Source organism: Lolium rigidum, chromosome 6 (genome assembly GCF_022539505.1).
Source record: "Lolium rigidum isolate FL_2022 chromosome 6, APGP_CSIRO_Lrig_0.1, whole genome shotgun sequence".
Classification (NCBI taxonomy): domain Eukaryota; kingdom Viridiplantae; phylum Streptophyta; class Magnoliopsida; order Poales; family Poaceae; genus Lolium; species Lolium rigidum.
The window spans coordinates 47,400,988-47,416,119 of record NC_061513.1 but is presented as its reverse complement, the minus strand read 5'-3'; positions in this window follow the sequence as shown (position 1 = coordinate 47,416,119).

Here is a 15,132-nt window from a genome sequence, read left to right as displayed (position 1 = left end):
ACACACCTAATCTACCCCAACTCTATTCTACCTGGTCCCCTTGTCCCCTCTCTCACTAAATGGCCCACAGGAACACTAGGGAGGCAAGCTCTAGCTTGCATGGCATGGCCATGCCGGCCATGTCGCCGAGCCCGACGCCCTCCCCTCTCTCCCCTTGCTTCTCTGCCAGGGACACCTCGCCACCATGCGCCACCGCATCGCCTAGCTCGACCAGTCGCCGGAGACGCCGCGCCATGGTCGACTTCGTATCTGCCCCGCAGCACCCTCCCTCGCCTATAAATAGAGGCCTTCATTTGACGATCTGAGCACACCGCCGCACTCCCCTCTCCTCCCTCAAGCTCCTCGACCACCTCACTGCCCCAATTACTCGCCGTAGCCACCCAATCGCCACCTCACTGCCGACGGACGCCGCGGAAGCTCGCCGTCGATTGGAGCCACCTCGGGCGACGCCACCGGTACACGGAGCCTCGCCGTCGACCACCGCTTCACCGCGCACACCGCCAACCCTAGGCTGGAGCCGCGGTGAGCTCTCCCACCCCTACCCGAGCCGCCGGCGAGCCTCTCTCGTCGTCGACGACGACGAGCGTGGGCCGTTGATCTCGCCATCTAATCTAACGCGCCGGAATCATCCATACCGTTTCGGGTTTATTAGCCGCTGACATGCGGGACCCCCGGTCGGGCAGCCCACGCGGGCGCGGACGCGTGGTGGGCTGGCTCGGGCCGTTTTTAAATCTTTCGGCCCGAGTAGTGTTTCCCGCCGGCCGGTTTAATTCAAATTTGATTTAAACAATTCCAAACTTTTCCAAATACTGCACAAACTTTGAAATTCAATAGATTCAAATTGGCTAAACCAAATCCAGTGATTTTTATGTTGTTAGAAAGCCACTGAAATTCTCTAGCCAATGCTACTGGCCTCATGGTCAATTTCTTTGTAGAATAATTATGATAAAAATAACAAGACAGGGACTTTTCCCTATTCAAATAATTCTTAAAAATCAACCAAAATAGTTATTAAGTTAATTCCAACTCTAATAGCTCACATTTGACTTACACTAATTGTTTCTGCAAGAAAATGGTGTGGTCACTTTGCATGATCATGCCATAGTTAAATGAATGGATAATTTGACTAGTTTAACTAGTTGATATTGTCCAAAACTATTAAAGTAAATTGTGTGAAGTCTTATACTTCATTTAAACTTGTCTCACATGCATTCATGGGATGTTTGTACCTCTGGTCCAAACTCTCTTATATGAATGGCTTGAGATTTAATTCATTTGTAGTAGTATTTAAATGGTATGAGGTGACCTACCTCATTTAAATCATTTTCTCAAATATTGATGATGAATGGTTGACCTAGGTCAATACCCATTTCATGTATAATTGTTTGAGAAATTAAATCTTAAGAAGATTTCAATGAGAGGAATTTATTTCTCAAGAACCCTAAGGAAACTATCATTTACATATAAAATACAAAGAAGTGAATTCCTTTTAAACCCCACAACCCATGCACTCTAGTTAATTTACTTGTGTGCATAGAGTAGTTTGTGTGATTATATGTGATGTATGGAATAGCCATTGAATTAGTGAGTAATTATACTCGTATTCAAATTTAGACGGTAGCACCTGGAGAGTACGCCGAAGAAGAAGGATACTACCAAGAGGAGGAGGAGGAACAGTTTGAGAACTATCAAGGCAAGCTAATATTCTTGCAAAGTGCAAAGCCCCTTGGGGCAAGGCACCATGTCTCTTATCTTTTCTTACATGAACCCATCCCAAGTTTTTACTTTACAAGTTTTTACTTGATTTCTAAATGAGTTACTTTTATAGTTAACTTTGGTCAAAGTACAAGTTGGTTACTAGAGTAGTGAGTTAGTCTCTTCCAAGCAAAGCAAGATAGCACCCCTCATGGATTAGAGCTAGTGCTAATGAATTAAAAACTTGACTACTCTAGATGGGAACAATGTGAATTTGAAACGAATTTGAAACCTTGGAATGATGATGCATTCCATTGAAGGATTTTTGAAGGTGAATATGAACAAGAGAAGATGGTGATTTTTGATAAAACAATGATGTTGGTTTGAATGCGATACCTTTCCAATTATCAAGTACCCCCACAATACCTGATTATGGGTAGGGCTTAACCGGAAGTTTATGTGTCTTAGTATGGGTTCCCTCTAAACAAGCGTCATCGGGGTTATGCCGAAAGCTGCCTCTACCACAAAAGAAACGATACGATATGATGCGAAATGAGGTGAATGTCCGGCCCAAGCCTCGTGCAGTTCCCAGTGCTGACTGTCTGTCTTCATCTGGGAGGCCAAGCTCATGGGGAGAGGTGCTCATACTAGGGTTCGTAAGTGAAAGGTTATGGTTGATGATCCGCGTACTTGTGTTACGATTATTCGGGGAAATCCCGACGGATGAAATCAAATGTTGTGGCACAAGTGTGCAACCTCTGCAGAGTGTAAACCTATTCGAATAGCCGCGTCCACGGTTACGGACGGTTGGAAAGGCCATACAGTTTCCGATGTCATATTTTTTGAAAATGATGTTGAAAGGTGATGGTGAAATGACTTGTGGTGAATTGAATTGAAATCACCACTTGAAGGGTGGGAATGACACTAATGTTCCCACTTGAGTTAGTTAGCACTTGAATAAGCTTTTCTCAAACTTTGTGAACTAAAACTAGCTTTGCGCAAATAAACTAGAGCTTAGCAAACCATACTAGAATGTCTAGCACTTACTTTAGTATTAGTTTGCGAGTACTTAAAGTACTCACGGCTTTGTCCCCGGCTATTCAAATGGCCGGAGTATGAAGATGAACAAGGAGATGACCAGCAGGACGCCTACGACAACTAAGCGCCTTCCGACGTCAAGCGTTGGCTCGTGGACTAGAGAGTCCTTGTATCTTACGCTTCCGCTATGTTGAACTATGAACTTGTGTTTGTTCGTTGATCGATAGATCAACTATTCGTGTAATGTGGATCATGTGATTCCAAGATTGTAAGACTTATGGTATGTAATGAATGATGACTGTGATACTTAACTATTATGCCTCGCAACAACAATATTCCTGGGATTGCGATGTATGACATAATAGGCATCCGGACTTAAAAATCCGGGTGTTGACAGGCAGCTCATGAGATTATTGTATTGAAGCACATAGGAGAGAGATTAACCACATAGCTACCGGTACAGCCCCGAGCCTCAATGGAGAACTACTCCCTCCTCATGGGAGACAGCAGCGTTGATGGAGATGGCGGTGGTGTCGATGGAGAAGCCTTCCGGGGGCACTTCCCCGTCCCGGCGGCGTGCCGGAAACAGAGACTCCTGTCCCCCAGATCTTGGCTTCGCGATGGCGGCGGCTCTGGAAGGTTTTCTCTGGTTTTGTCGAACGTGTCGTGGTTTTTAGGTCAGGGACCTTTATATAGGCGAAGAGGCGGAGTCGGAGGGTCGTCGAGGCGACGACACACTAGGGGGGCGCGGCCAAGGCCTAGGCCGCGCCACCCTGTCGTCTGGGGCCCACAGGGCCCTCCTCTGGCGGCTCTCGGGTGTTCTGGAAGCTTCGTGGAAAAATAGGATGCTGGGCGTTGATTTCGTCCGATTCCGAGAATATTTCCTTACTAGGATTTCTGAACCAAAAATAGCGAGAAAACAGCAGAATCGTCCCTTCGGCATCTCGTCAATAGGTTAGTTCCGGAAAACGCATAAATATGACATAAAGTATGCATAAAACATGTAGATATCATCAATAATGTGGCATGGAACATAAGAAATTATCGATACGTCGGAGACGTATCAAGCAACAATAACTTCACAAACTTTATAGATAGACTAATCATAATGTAACAATCCATCGGATCCCAACAAACACAACACCGATTACATCAGATGGATCTCAATCATGTAAGGCAGCTCATGAGATCATTGTATTGTAGTACATGGGAGAGAGAGTACCAACTAGCTACTGCTAGAACCCGTAGTCCATGGGGGAACTACTCACGAAGCATGATGGAGGCGGTGGCGTTGATGGAGATGGCTTCCAGGGGCACTTCCCCGTCCCGGCGGTGTGCCGGAACAGAGACTTCTGTCCCCCGAAACGGAGTTTCGTGATGGCGGCGGCGCCCCTGGAGTCTTTCTGGAGTTTCGTCAATTGGTGTAGGGTTTTTACGTCGCGAGGGACTTTATAGGCGAAGAGGCGGCGCAAGGGGGTGCCTGGGGGCCCACACCATAGGCTGGCGCGCCCCCCCTCTAGGCCGCGCCGCCCTGTGGTCTGGGGGCCCTGGGCCTCCTCTCCGTCTCCCCTTCGGTGTTCTGGTCCGTCTCGGTGAAATAAGATATTTGGCTTTTGTTTCGTCGAATTCCGATAATATTGCCCGAACAGCCTTTCTGGAACCAAAAATAGCAGAAAACAGGGACTGGCACTGTGGCATCTTGTTAATAGGTTAGTTCCGGAAAATTCATGAAATCATTATAAAGTGTGAGCAAAACATGTAGGTATTGTCATAAAACTAGCATGGAACATCAGAAATTATAGATACGTTGGAGACGTATCACGGATGTAGGCATATCCATTGAAGAACCCAAAATGGTCACACCACTCGCTGATTGAGTGACAATCATACTTGTGGTTCATGAGTTGGAAGGTGATCCTATCAACCCCTTCTTCAGTGCTCCCAGGATAGGTCATCACAGTGTGTCTCAATGTTGTCAACAACTCCAAAGTTAAGAGGTGATAGGTTGGGGTGTCCTAGTAAAAGATATCTTGCAACCCCACATTAGTAATAAGTGCGTTGAAATCATTACCTATCCCAAGATGATTAACAACGACAGGGCATTCCCATTTTGTGAACTTGATAGTGTGTTCCCAGAGTTGCTTGAAGCAGGTGAAGTCCCGCTTCTTCCTCACCTTGATTCTGATGAACTCATCCTCATCGGCCACGCTCCTCTTGGCTTGTCCTGTTGTTTTTCATATCTAACAATGTTGAACTTGGAAATTTTAGTCTTTTGGTTCCAATAGACCAGAGGAATAATAGTTCCTCTAGAAATTACAGTTATATATCTCCACAAAATAATACTAAAAAACATGCTCAACAAGAAAAATGGTTCATATTCATCCATGAAATAAGATTGGCAATATAGAGATATTGAGTAAATATTTGCAAAAAGTAATTCGATGATCAGAGGAGAAATATACCGTAGATCGTTGATGGAAAAGGACTTGGACCAAAATCGAGTAGTGTAAGAGATCCTCAAAGATTTTTGTAGAGTTTGGAGGAAGAAGAAACAAGGTAATGATTCTTTTTGATCTATGGTTATCTCTCCCGTGCATTTTGAGTCGCAGTGGACGTGGTACATGCACGGTACAGGTAGACATCCCCGTACCGGTGCTCGTTAAACCTTCTGCTTCCACGATAAAAATTCCCTCCCTTCTGGTACGGCCACATGGTACGAGCTTGGCTCCCATACCGACGGTCATTAAAACTCCTCGTATTTGATGAAAAAGTTTTTGGATTTTTCTCGAAGTTGGTATGGTCACGTGGTACAGGTGGAGCCACCGTACCAGTATCGGTCAAACTTATGTAAACTCGAAATTTCTTGTTTTTTCCTATTTTCTCAAATACCTATTAAGTTAGTTTGGTACAACAAAAGAACAATATTTTTGCAGAACTAATACAGTAATTATCTTCACTTACTTTTATCAATATGATTAGGGAGTAGATTAATTACCTCGTTCCTCTCCTCTCCATTGTTTGAACATCAAACACTTATATTGATACTAATTAACACAAACTAAAAACTTGCTTAAGAAATTTTATTTCGCATGGGTTGCCTCCCATGATGCGCTTTTGTTTTAGGTCATTTAGCTCGACCTAAGTCATGATCTACTCTTTTCTACAATGGGGACTCCAACCATAAAGTAGTTCGATGAGCTTGTCCCCATTGGCCTTGTTATTCTTCCTAGGAAATAAACAACAAAGGGTGTACGCGAGGGTAACTCAAATCTCACGTTTCCTTCATGTAGATCAATCAAGGCTTTAACGGTTCTTAAAACTGACCTACCAAGAATGATAGGTGCAATGGAATCTTTAGGCATATTACCAATAACAAGATCGATATATTAAGCCTTTCAAATGATAAGTTTTAGGAATAGTGGACACACTTGCACCCAGATCACAAAGTGCACAAATTTCATTAGTCCTAATCTTTATCTTTATAGTTGCCTCAAAGATGTCATCCAACTTAGATTTAGACAATCTTTTATATTCCATCTCAAGCTCGTGTACCATCTCAGCAACTGAATTAATAAAAATTTGGTACGCATCTTGATTGCCTCCTTCAATACTAGGATTTTTCAAAGTATTCATCTTCACTAAATCTTCAACAGTGTAGTCGGGTGTGGGAGCATTTCCATAGTCAAACTCTTCAAATTTATTCCCATCTAATCTACTTCTCATCATCTTCAAGTCTGCAACAGGGTTAGGCTTGGGCTTTCCCGCATATTCAGCAAGGATTAGTGTTTGAATTTCAACAACTTTACCCAATTGATCCTCCACAATTTTAGTTCTATCTTGCAGCTCATGTATATCAGTTTCGTAACAACAACTTGCTTAGAAAGTTGTCCTACGATAGTTTCATGATTCTCAGTCATTTTAATAAAAAGATTGTTTTTCTCATTTTGAGCTTGCAATTTTTTTGATTGAATCTTCAAGAGATTGGCCATTGCCATTATTATTGCCCCCGTTGTAGGTGTTTTGAGCTCCTGCAGGATTAGGATATGGTTTTCAAAAATTCAAGCTATAATTTGTATTCATCCAAGCACGGTAAGGATTGTTACATGCTATGAAGTCTATTCCTTCAACCTTAGCATCGGCGATGGCATTACCCCTTGGGCTTCATTACCTTTAATCATGCATATAAGCACATCTACCTTTGAAGTAAGACCTTCATTGTTTTCTTTGTTCATAGAGTTCACCTTCTTGAGGATGATCGTTCTACACGCCAATGTGAATGATTGTCCTGCATATCATTAAGAAGTTTTGTGGCTATGTCAATATCATCCCCCATGAATGTTCCTATAGTACCAAGCATATACTTAGTCATTGGGTTTAAAGCATGGTAAAATAAATGTAGAATGAGCCACTCTTCCATCCTGTGGTCGGGACAGTTTCTTACGGACTCCTTTGTCCTCTCCTATGTGAGCGCTCGTGACTCACGATCTTCTTGTCTAAAACATGTGAAGTTAGAATGTAGTTGCATTGGTTTTGTAGGTGGGAAGAATTTAGTCATGAATATACTTGATACGTCTCAAACGTATCTATAATTTCTTATGTTCCATGCTACTTTTATGATGATACTCACATGTTTTATACAAACTTTATGTCATTATTATGCATTTTCCGGCACTAACTATTGACGAGATGCCGAAGAGCCGATTCTGTCGTTTTACTGCTGTTTTTGGTTTCAGAAATCCTACAAAGGAAATATTCTCGGAATTGGACGAAATCAACGCCCAGGGTCTTATTTTTCCACGAAGCTTCTAGAAGACCGAAAGGGATACGAAGTGGGGCGACGAGGCGCCGCCACCATAGGGCCGCGCGGCCGAGAGGGGCCCGCGCCGCCTATGGTGTGGGCCCTCGTCGGCCCTCCAACGCTGCCCTTCCGCCTACTTATAGCCTTCGTCGCGAAAACCCCGATACCGAGAGCCACGATACGGAAAACCTTCCGGAGACGCCGCCGCCGCCAATCCCATCTCGGGGGATTCGGGAGATCGCCTCCGGCACCCTGCCGGAGAGGGGAATCATCTCCGGAGGACTCTTCATCACCATGATCGCCTCCGGATTGATGTGTGAGTAGTTCACCCCTGGACTATGGGTCCATAGCAGTAGCTAGATGGTTGTCTTCTCCTCATTGTGCTATCATGTTAGATCTTGTGAGCTGCCTATCATGATCAAGATCGTCTATTTGTAATGCTACATGTTGTGTTTGTTGGGATCCGATGAATATGGAATACTATGTCAAGTTGATTATCAATCTATCATATATGTGTTGTTTATGTTCTTGCATGCTCTCCGTTGCTAGTAGAGGCTCTGGCCAAGTTGATACTTGTAACTCCAAGAGGGAGTATTTATGCTCGATAGTGGGTTCATGCCTCCATTGAATGCGGGACGGTGATAGAAAGTTCTAAGGTTGTGGATGTGCTTGTTGCCACTAGGGATAAAACATCAATGCTTTGTCTAAGGATATTTGTGTTGATTACATTACACACCATACTTAATGCAATTGTCTCGTTGTTTGCAACTTAATACTTGGAGGGGTGCGGATGCTAACCTGAAGGTGGACTTTTTAGGCATAGATGCATGCTGGATAGCGGTCTATGTACTTTGTCGTAATGCCTTGATTAAATCTCATAGTAGTCATCGTGATATATGTATGTGCATTGTTATACCTTCTCTATTTGTCAATTGCCCAACTGTAATTTGTTCACCCAACATGCTATTTCTTATCGGAGAGACACCACTAGTGAACTGTGGACCCCGGTCCATTCTTTTACATCTGAAATACAATCTACTGCAAACTATGTTCCTTACTGTTCTTCGCAAACAAACATCATCTTTCACACTATACATTTAATCCTTTGTTTACAGCAAGCTGATACGTCTCAAACGTATCTATAATTTCTTATGTTCCATGCTACTTTTATGATGATACTCACATGTTTTATACACACTTTATGTCATTATTATGCATTTTCCGGCACTAACCTATTGACGAGATGCCGAAGAGCCGATTCTTTGTTTCTACGCTGTTTTTGGTTTCAGAAATCCTACAAAGGAAATATTCTCGTAATTGGACGAATCAACGCCCAGGGTCTTATTTTTCCACGAAGCTTCCAGCTGACCGAAAGGGAAACGAAGTGGGGCGACGAGGCCCCGTACCCATAGGCCGGCGCGGCCAGGGAGGGGCCCGCGCCGCCCTATGGGGTGGGCCCCCGTCAGCCCTCCGACTCCGCCCTTCCGCCTACTTAAAACCTTCGTCGCGAAAACCCCAGTACCGAGAGCCACGATACGGAAAACTTTCCAGAGACGCCGCTGCCGCCAATCCCATCTCGGGGGATTCAGGAGATCGCCTCCGGCACCCTGCCGGAGAGGGGAATCATCTCCCGGAGGTCTCTTCATCACCATGATCGCCTCCGGATCGATGTGTGAGTAGTTCACCCCTGGATATGGGTCCATAGCAGTAGCTAGATGGTTGTCTTCTCCTCATTGTGCTATCATGTTAGATCTTGTGAGCTGCCTATCATGATCAAGATCATCTATTTGTAATGCTACATGTTGTGTTTGTTGGGATCCGATGAATATGGAATACTATGTCAAGTTGATTATCAATCTATCATATATGTATTGTTTATGTTCTTGCATGCTCTCCGTTGCTAGTAGAGGCTCTGGCCAAGTTGATACTTGTGACTCCAAGAGGGAGTATTTATGCTCGATAGTGGGTTCATGCCTCCATTGAATGCAGGACGAGTGACAGAAAGTTCTAAGGTTGTGGATGTCTTGTTGCCACTAGGGATAAAACATCAATGCTTTGTCTAAGGATATTTGTGTTGATTACATTACGCACCATACTTAATGCAATTGTACAGTTGTTTGCAACTTAATGCTGGAAGGGGTTCGGATGATAACTCTGAAGGTGGACTTTTTAGGCATAGATGCATGCTTGGATAGCGGTCTATGTACTTTGTCGTAATCCCTCGATTAAATCTCATAGTACTCATCGTGATATATGTATGTGCATTGTTATGCCTTCTTTATTTGTTAATTGCCCAACTGTAATTTGTTCACCCAACATGCTATTTCTTATCGGAGAGACACCACTAGTGAACTGTGGACCCCGGTCCATTCTTTACATCTGAAATTAATACAATCTACTGCAATACTTGTTCTTTATTGTTCTTCGCAAACAAACATCATCTTCCACACTATACATCTAATCCTTTGTTTACAGCAAGCCGGTGAGATTGACAACCTCACTGTTACATTGGGGCAAAGTACTTTGATTGTGTTGTGCGGGTTCCACGTTGGCGCCGGAATCCCTGGTGTTGTGCCGCACTACACTCCGTCACCAACAACCTTCACGTGTTCCTTGACTCCTACTGGTTCGATAACCTTGGTTTCTTACTGAGGGAAAACTTGCTGCTGTACGCATCACACCTTCCTCTTGGTGTTCCCAACGGACGTGTGTCTTACACGCCATCACAAGTCGGTGAGATTGACAACCTCACTGTTACGTTGGGGCAAAGTACTTTGATTGTGTTGTGCAGGTTCCACGTTGGCGCCGGAATCCCTGGTGTTGCGCCGCACTACACTCCGTCACCAACAACCTTCACGTGTTCCTTGACTCCTACTGGTTCGATAACCTTGGTTTCTTACTGAGGGAAAACTTGCTCCTGTACGCATCACACCTTCCTCTTGGGTTCCCAACGGACGTGTGCTTCACGCGTATCAAGCTCTTTTTCTGGCGCCGTTGCCGGGGAGATCAAGACACGCTGCAAGGGGAGTCTCCCACATCCAATCTTTTTACTTTGTTTTTGTCTTGCTTTACTTTATTTTATTTACTGCTTTGTTTGTTCTCTATATCAAAAATACAAAAAAAAATATTACTAGTTTTACTTTATTTACTGTCTTGTTTGCGTTCTCTATATTAAAAACACAAAAAAAATTAGTTACTTGCATTTACTTTATTTAGTTTGCTTTATTTACTACTGCTAAAAATGAGTAATCCTGAAGTTGAAGTTCGTTCGTTTAAGCAACAAGGGGGAGAAAGTTTTAAAGATGCTTGGTATAGAATTAGTGATGCTGATCATAGGTGCACTAAGAAACACTCCACTATTATCCTACTTAGGAAGTTTTATGTTGGTATCTCTAGCTGGAATAGGTATGTTCTTGATACTCTTGCGGAAGGTAATTTCCTAGGCACCCCTGCTTTAGAAGCTAGTTGCATTATTGAGAGTCTAGTTGGAATACCACCTGTTAATGAAGCTAAAATTAAAATTTCTCTTGAAGATGTCATGAAAAAGTTGGAGACCATAGAGCAAACTCTTCCAAGTATTAAGACTAAATTGGAAATATTACTTAATAGCACTGATAAACTTGATAAATCTCTAGGCGGAATTAATGAGAGAATTGCCGTCTTAGAAACTTGTGCTACTCATGATAATCAAACCCATAGGATTAGTGAACTTGAAGAAGCTATGGGAACCTTGGGTTCAACTTTTTCTTCTCTTAAGTTTAAGGAGAAAGCTTATGTGGGTAAGGAGCAAAAGTTCATGTATGTCTCTAAGGTGCATAAGCCAAAAAATTATTATAGGCCTAAAATTGACAAAGCCCTTAGTACCACTATGGATAATGGAGCATCTAAGATACCTAATGTGACAAATTGTGAAAGTTACGATGTTAATGCTTCATCTCTTGATAATACTTAATTCACACTTTCTGCGCCTAGCTGAAAGGCGTTAAAGAAAAGCGCTTATGGGAGACAACCCATTATTTTACTTCTGAACTTTTGTTTTATATTTGAGTCTTGGAAGTTGTTAATACTGTAGCAACCTCTCCTTATCTTTATTTTATTGCATTGTTGTGCCAAGTAAAGTCTTTGATAGTAGGGTTGATACTAGATTTGGATTACTGCGCAGAAACAGATTTCTTACTGTCACGAAATTGAGCAGCCCCGTCTGTAGGTAATTTAGAAAAATCTGCCAATTTATGTGCGTGATCCCCAGATATGCATGCAACTTTCATTCAATTTGAGTATTTTCATCTGAGCAAGTTAAGTGCCCCAGAAAAATTCGTCTTTACGGACTGTTCTGTTTTGACAGATTCTGCCTTTTATTTCGCATTGCCTGTTTTGCTATGTTTGATGGATTTCTTTGTTCCATTAACTTTCAGTAGCTTTGTGCAATATCCAGAAGTGTTAAGAATTATTATGTCACCTCTGAATATGTGAATTTTCGATTATGCACTAACCCTCTAATGAGTTTGTTTTGAGTTTGGTGTGGAGGAAGTTTTCAAGGGTCAAGAGAGGAGGATGATACAATATGATCAAGAAGAGTGAAAAGTCTAAGCTTGGGGATGCCCCCGTGGTTCATCCCTGCATATTTTAAGAAGACTCAAGCATCTAAGCTTGGGGATGCCCAAGGCATCCCTTCTTCATCGACAACTTATCAGGTCACCTCTAGTGAAACTATATTTTTATTCCGTCACATCTTATGTGCTTTATTTGGAGCGTCTGTATGTTTTTATTTTTGTTTTTGTTTGAATAAAATCGGATCCTAGAAATGCTTGTGTGGGAGAGAGACACGCTCCACTGTTTCGTATGAACACTGGTGTTCTTAGCTTTACTTTAAATATTCATGGCGAAGGTTGAAACTGCTTCGTTCATTGTTATATGGTTGGAAACAGAAAATGCTTCATGTGGTAATTGGTATAATGTCTTGAATAATTTGATACTTGGCAATTTTTGTGCTCATATAGATCATGTTTAACCTCTTGCATCATGTACTTTGCACCTATTAATGAAGAACTACATAGAGCTTGTTAAAATTTGGTTTGCATGATTGGTCTCTCTAGAGTTTAGATGTGTTCTGGTTAAGGTGTTTGAACAACAAGGAGACAGCGTAGAGTCTTATAATGCTTGCAATATGTTCTTATGTAAGTTTTGCTGTACCGGTTTATACTTGAGTTTGCTTCAAACAACCTTGCTAGCCTAAGCCTTGTATTGAGAGGAATTCTTCTCGTGCATCCAAATCCTTGAGCCAAAAACTATGCCATTTGTGTCCACCATACCTACCTACTACATGGTATTTCTCTGCCATTTCAAAGTAAATTACTTGAGTGCTACCTTTAAAATTTCATTCCTTGTCTTTGCAATATATAGCTCATGGGAAAATAGCCTTAAAACTATTGTGGTAAAGAATATGTAGCTTATGTATCTTATTTCTTATAAGTTGCTTGTTGAGCGGTAACCATGTTTCTGGGGACGCCACCAACTATTACACCTTTGTTGAATATCATGTGAGTTGCTATGTATGTTCGTCTTGTCTGAAGCAAGGATGATTTATCATGATCAAATGGTTTGAGTATGCATATTGTTAGAGAAGAACATTGGGCCGCTAACTAAAGCCATGAATCATGGTGGAAGTTTCAGTTTGGACATCAATCCTCAATCTCTTATGAGAATATTATCTCGTTGTTGAATGCTTATGCATTAAAGAGGAGTCCATTACCTCGTTGTCTATGTTGTCCCGGTATGGATGTCTAAGTTGAGAATAATCAAAAACAAGAAATCAAATGCGATCTTTCTCCTTAGACCTTTGTACAAGGCGGCATAGAGGTACCCCTTTGTGACACTTGGTTGAAACATATGTTATGCAATGATAATCCATGTAAATCCAAGCTAATTAGGACAAGGTGCGAGCACTATTGGTAATCTATGCATGAGGCTTGCTACTTATAAGATGTCTTATACATAACACATATGATTTATTACTACCGTTGACAAAATTGTTTCTATGTTTTTAAAATGAAAAGCTCTAGCACAAAAATAGTAATCCATGCTTCCCTCCACGAAGGGCCTATCTTTTACTTTATGTTGAGTCAGTCTACCTATTCTTTCTATCTTAGAAGCAAACACTTGTGTCAACTGTGTGCATTGATTCCTACATATTTTCTTATTTGCATTCATCATATTACTTTGTGTTGACAATTATCCATGAGATAAACATGTTGAAATTGAAAGCAACCGCTGAAACTTATATCTTCCTTTGTGTTGTTTCAAAGCTTTCTACTAAGAATCTATTGCTTTATGAGTTAACTCTTATGCAAGTCTTATTGATGCTTGTCTTGAAAGTACTATTCATGAAAAGTCTTTGCTATATGATTCAGTTGCTTATTCATTGTCTTTGCCATTGCTTCGAATCACTGCATTCATCTCATATGCTTTACAATAGTATTGATCAAGATTGTGCTAGCATGTCACTTCAGAAATTATCCTTGTTATCGTTTACCTACTCGAGGGCGAGTAGGAACTAAGCTTGGGGATGCTTGATACGTCTCAAACGTATCTATAATTTCTTATGTTTCATGCTACTTTTATGATGATACTCACATGTTTTATACACACTTTATGTCATTATTATGCATTTTCCGGCACTAACCTATTGACGAGATGCCGAAGAGCCAGTTGTTGTTTTCTGCTGTTTTTGGTTTCAGTAATCCTACAAAGGAAATATTCTCGGAATTGGACGAAATCAACGCCCAGGGTCTTATTTTTCCACGAAGCTTCCAGAAGACCGAAAGGGATACGAAGTGGGGCGACGAGGCGCCACCACCATAGGGCCGCGCGGCTAGAGGGGGGCCCACGCCGCCCTATGGTGTGGGCCCCTCGTCAGCCCTCCAACGCTGCCCTTCCGCCTACTTATATCCTTCGTCGCGAAAACCCCAGTACCGAGAGCCACGATACGAAAAACCTTCCGCGAGACGCCGCCGCCGCCAATCCCATCTCGGGGATTCGGAGATCGCCTCCGGCACCCTGCCGGAGAGGGAATCATCTCCCGAGGACTCTTCATCACCATGATCGCCTCCGGATTGATGTGTGAGTAGTTCACCGATGACCCACAAGTATAGGGGTGTATCGTAGTATCTTCGATAAGTAAGAATGTCGATCCCAACGAGGAGCGAGAAGGTGTTGACAAGCAGTTTCGATGAAGGATTCACCGTAAATGCTCACGTACAAGTATTCAGGGGTTTTGATGTAACAGTTTAATAAAGTACGAGTATGTAAAGTGCGAGAGTAACAATTGCAGCGAGTGGCCCAATCCTTTTTAGCACAAAGGACAAGCCGGTTTGTTTACTTATAATGACCAAACGTTCTCGAGGACACATGGGATTTTAGTCTAGTGCTTTCGCTACATACGGCTAAATAATCTTCATTGTTATGATAAGTGTTGTGTGGGTGAACCTATGCTAATGTACCGCCTTCCTAGGACTAAATACATACTTGTGATTATACCCCTTGCAAGCATCCGCAACTACAAGAAAGTAATTAAGAATAAATCTAACCACAGCCTTAAACTC